The following is a 5,633-nucleotide window of genomic DNA, read 5'->3' as shown; positions in this document are numbered from 1 at the left end:
ACCGGCGTAACGGTTCGGCCGGTGCCCCGGCTGGAAACGTTTCCCATAATAAAACACACAGACTTGAGAAGTTGTTGATACTTTTAGTAGAAATTCTGAAGCAAAAATAATGCAGTTTCATGGAATGAACTGAATGTCCAATCAAAATTGATTTTGATTTTGGGCGTGCACATATATACAAATTGAAGGACCAAACTTCCAGTGGTGCAACATCAACGAAGATCACGTGCACATGTGGGATTGCATGCATGCATGATCACCCATTTCTCGTTGACAAAGAGGTCGTGTATGTATATACAGGAAGATCAAGTCCTTCATGTAGTATATAAATATATTTATTTTTACCAATGATTACTACCAGACTTTATTAATCAATTAAGACGTTCAACCAAATCAAAGAAACAAGAGCAAAAGTGACAAGCAAAGAAAATTGAACTAGTAGTAAGTGTTCCCTCCCACCCGCGCTCCCTTAGGACAAGGAAGAAACACCAAACCAAAGCAGCATCTCTTGGGTTGTGTACCTCTTCATGAAATACATAGATGGATTTACACTCCATTAGCATTACGGGCTGTCGATGATCCCCTGGCGTCATCCTTTTTATCTGCCCAAAACAGCGACACATGATTTTATCACCGGTTACTAGAAAAACACATTTCTTCACAAAAGAATTATCGACCAAATATTAAGTTTGCACACTGAATTGGCTAAGATAGCACTACCACTTGATAGACACAAGGATCAGTCCTGAGCATTATCAACCAAATACCACAAAAGAAGTTGTTGCTAACCAGAACTAGCTGGCTTGTCTATGCAACGCAAACGAGTAGTAGCAAACCATAACACAAGATTCTAAAATACATAGGCAATCCATACTGGTTGGCTTGTCTATGCAATGCAAACCAGTACTAGGAAACCAGAACTAGCTGGGTAGTTTTCTGATAATCGACACTACAGAGGCAATCCGTACTTGAGAGTTGAAAGTAACACCATGGCACTTGTTGACAGAGTGAAAAACGGGCATCTGTATGTACACAACAAGCCATCTTTTATCTGTCAAAAGTCGTGAGCTCAGGGATAAAGAAACACCTCATGGAACAAAGAAACCAGACCTGCACATAATAGGTAGCAAGCAAACTAAGCATTGCTATCTACCCCCTCCATCCGGAAATACTTGTCCTAGAAATGAATAAAATGGATGTATATAACTAAAATAAGTCTAGATACATCCATTTCTAGGACAAGTATTTCCAGATGGAGGGAGTATATATCTATCAATCAAGCCTCTGCAGATTCCATTCATAAATAACAAAGAAAGCACACAAAGATGGGAAGATGTTGATACAGACAGTAGAAACTGAAGCAAAAAACGGTGCAGATTCATGGAATGAACTGAACGTCCAGTGTAAACTGAAGGACCAAAACTTCCAGTGTACGTGTAGTTTGTATATGCATATCAGCTAGCTAGTATATATAGGACCTCTCCTCTCTGAAGGAAGGAAGAAAGGAAGATTCAGTTTTCTCGTCACACATATATAGCTAATGTGGTTGTAAAGAAGAAAGTTGCAGTTTTCTTGTGACGCTCTATCTAGGTGATGTGGTGCAGCAAGCAAATTGGATGGCCATGGACACCCATGAAAGGGAGATACCAAACTCCAGTAAAAAACATACCCATGCAAAAAACATACTCAAGATGTTGCTACTGTTGTCAACTCCCTGCATGCTCTTGCTTGTCTAGTGGTGAGCACAAGCGGCAGCACACAAACATGACTGCAACCACGGCGCACGCAGCACGACACCCAACTAACGGAGAAGAGGAGAAAGGAAGTGAAGTGGCTTACGAAAGCGAGCATCTTCCCCTTGCTCTTGATTTTGCGTGGGGGTGCAAGGAGACCCTGCCTCTGCCTCCTTCCCCTTCCTATGGTCCTGCAGACTGTCAGGAGGGAGGCCGTCATCAAGGTCCACCGCTCAGAAATAGGTGGACGGAATCGACCCGATGCGGCCGGCCTCCATCGCGCTGCAAATTTCATAAATAAATAATAAAACACACGAAGTTGAAAAGATGTTGACACATAGTGGAAATTCTGAAGTAGAAAGCGGTGCAGATTCATCATGGAATAAACTGAACATCGAAGTAAATTTAATTTTGATTTTAGTCATGCACTTGTATAAAAATTGAAGGACCAAAGAACCAGTGGTATATATCCTGTAGGTACAACTTGCAGATGCATATCAGCTGGCTATGATAGGACCTGACCTCTCATCTCATCTCTGAATAAAGAAAGCTTCAGTTTTTTTACTCACCTAGTGTGGTTGAGAAGAATCAGTTCTCTTGTCATACTCTAGGTAATATGGTGTAGCGAGCAAATATGATGGCTCCCAAAGATAAATTTCCAAGTACAAGTTACATTGATTCATCACGTAAGCAAAAATGACTAAAAAATGGCATTGGTTAATAACTAATTAATCGTTCCACATTGCTCTGGCCAGGGAACTTTGGAAACATAAGTGTGTACATGTAGATTGAAAAGAGAGGAGATAGATGGCCACAGGATGGGGACTTGTTTTGGATGTTTCATAAAAAAACGAGCGTGTGTATATCTGTATGTTACTAATCAGTTCGTTAAGTAACAGCAAGCTAATACAGGAAGAAAGCATCAGTTTTCACACACCTAAGCAATATGGTGACAGCCAGAGCACATCATGAGAGGGAGAGGGAGCAGAGACATACCTTGATGAGGTCCAAATCAAGCCGGCTACGGTAGGAGCAGTGTGAGAATGGAGCCGTCTCTATCAACTTCAAGGTAGAGTGCCGCCCTTTTCCCTTCAAGGTAGAATGGCGAACCATGAGACAACAGGCAGTGAAAAGTGGACAGTGCTCAACTCGACTCGACATTACCACCATGCTGGTTAGTGCAATCAACTTATAGTATCATAATAGACCCAAATCCCGACTAGCTACAGGAGCATGCTGTCATGTTATTAACTAGTGAGCATCTTTAGCATCTCTTGAGAAACCAGAAAAAGAACTGGCCGAATGGAACACAAATCACAAGCCAGTCATGTTTGTAAGCATGAAGAGAAAATGGTCCGTGTAACTAGTGTATTTATATCAACAACAAAAAAGTCGACAGTAGCATCCTGAGTGTTTCTTTCTTCTCTTCAATTTAAGAAAACAGAGATGTACCGGAAAGGATAAAAGATTCTCATTGCGGCTTAACAGGGACCACCATGACAGTATTTGTAGCATGAAAAAAGACACGACCATTGGAGTTTATTTAGATGCGGAGATCAACGGACTGGAATAGCCTTTATTTAGGATATCTCTTATCTAGTACTCCCTCCGTAAAAAATATATGACATTTTTGCTGTTCAAATTGAACTGCAAAAACGTCTTATATTTTGGTTAAGAGGTAGTACTAGATAAGAGATGCACATAGAAATATCTACACTGTCCTAGCCAGACCACAAACTTGCAAAGCTCAACTCTAACATGAACATGTATAAGCCCTACGTTTAGTAACCAAAAAAGACCAGCTTTCCTCCTCCATAATAACAAGACTACATAATTGTGCAAACAAGGCAAATCCAACATTGGACTAACTACAACTATTATAGAGAAGGTACCAAATTAATCACGGCATATGCATATCTAGAAAAAAGTCTGCACATGACACAACGACTATTGTTACTTGATTATTACAAAATAATCTATTAGACTCATTTTTCAGCGATACGAATTTGCATACAACATCTTGTTTAGGAAAAAAATCTGCACAGAATAGTAGCTGTTGTTACTTGGAGAGTATAATATGTAATGAACTATATTGTTGCAGAAATCAGTCAAGGAAAATTGTCAAAAGTATCTCACACTTGCTGTTGCAGAAATCAGTCAAGGAAAATTGTCAAAAACACCTTACAATAAAATAATAGCCTCCCATATAAACCATCGTCAGACTAACACCACATCATTAGACTAATATGAATCTAAAAAATGTTGAGAGGAGAAACACTTGCATGCTTTAGGTCAGTAGAGAGATGAATGAATACCTTGGATCCAGAAGCTGCTGCAGACGGGGAAGCTCCAGGGTGCGGGCCGTGGTCGTACGGGACCTGCAGCTACCTGATGGAGCTTGTGCACCCCAGGGCAGGAACGAGACCTTGGTGAGGCAGCTCTGATAATGCCCACAGATTCTAATAATGTTCGCGAATTCAAAAAATGCTCACTAATTCAAAAAAAATTGGTATTCAAATATTGTTCTTGAATTAAAAAAAATCACGACTTCATAAGGAATTATGGATTTGAAAAAAATATTCATGAATTTGTTTTTTGTTCAAATAGGATAAAATTTAAAAGTTGACAAAGTTTTACATTTGTCAACATTATTTGAAATAATGAATAGTTTTTTAAAATTCTGAGCATTTTTGGGGGCAACAAGTACATTTTTAGGAACATTTGATTAGTTTTAAATTTTCAAACATTTTTTGAAATACACAATCAAATTTTGAAATCCTGAACATGTTTTGTAGTTTCAAGAAAATTATGAATTTCTGAAGAAAAGAAGAAAAAACAGAAAAATAATAAAAACAAACCAAATAATAAAAACATTCGTAAAGCCAGCACCATTTTATTAGGGGTGTAAAGCTAGTAGTTGGTTCACGCTCGCTACGATATAGGCTGGGCCAATAGAGCGTTGTAACTGGTGATCGCTACAGACCTACAGTATGATACATATCATTTGCAGGTGAGACATAGCTCCGCGCCTACGAGTCCTCCTAATCGGCGCCTTAAGCACCCAAAGGATTCACTGGCGCTCTTGCGTACCCCTAGCATGTCGTCACCCATTAGGTAGCGATCGCGCTGCTTTTTCGCTCGCATTTGGGTCTTAATTGCTTGATCGCTAGGTCGCTGGGTTGATTGCTAGTGTTTTCTTCCCTTGTGAGCATGAGTGAAAAAAAACAGTTGTTTTGAAAAACCGGTTTCGATTTCATATTAATTTGGAAAGATCAAATTTCAAAAAAATATTGTGTATTTGAAAAAACTTAGGGAATTTTGAAACAATTCAGAGTTTTTTTAGAAGTTTATGAATTTTAACAAACTCAGACATTTGAGAAAAAGTTTTTGAACATGCAAAAAAATTCTTTTGGATGCTACTTGAATTCAGAGACGCTAGAAACACATGGAGTTGCATCTGGGCCCTGAACATTTTCAGCCTTCAAGAGCTTATAAAGTCATGATTGGCACTAAAATTACAACTCCCCGTTTTAATTGGATTTGGAGTAGCTCATGTCAACCAAAGCACAAAGATTTATTTTGGACGCTACTTCATGATAGGATGAATTCCAGGAACCTACTCGGGAGGAAGCAATTTTATTTGGATTCTTACAATTGTGCCACAACTGACTGTCAGATTGATGAAACACTACACCTATTCTGGAGTTGCCTCTTTGCACAAAGATGTTGGGAATTTGTTTGCCCTACTAGGAGGACCAACCTTTCAGTCCTTGAAGCTTTCCAAGATTTGAAAAGTAAACTGGTTGTTCTATTTTACATGGAAATAATAACTTTTGCAGCATGGGCAATCTGGATAACAAGGAATAATAACATATTTAAGCAGATTGCACCAACTTTCCA

The 5,633-nt window shown here is 39.1% G+C and overlaps 1 long non-coding RNA gene across 1 annotated transcript; it reads right to left on the bottom strand.

Moving 5' to 3' along the window:
- Positions 1-326: 326 nt before the first annotated feature.
- On the bottom strand, positions 327-4,244 carry LOC141021463 (uncharacterized). Its single transcript, XR_012182767.1, has 2 exons — positions 1,840-4,244; positions 327-602 (listed from the first exon to the last, which is right to left on the bottom strand). It is a non-coding gene; the product is annotated as an uncharacterized lncRNA (long non-coding RNA).
- Positions 4,245-5,633: the final 1,389 nt, after the last annotated feature.

The sequence above is a fragment of the Aegilops tauschii genome, chromosome 4 (genome assembly GCF_002575655.3).
Source record: "Aegilops tauschii subsp. strangulata cultivar AL8/78 chromosome 4, Aet v6.0, whole genome shotgun sequence".
NCBI lineage: Eukaryota > Viridiplantae > Streptophyta > Magnoliopsida > Poales > Poaceae > Aegilops > Aegilops tauschii.
Note: the sequence above shows the minus strand (reverse complement) of the source record. Positions and strands in the feature narration are given on the sequence as shown.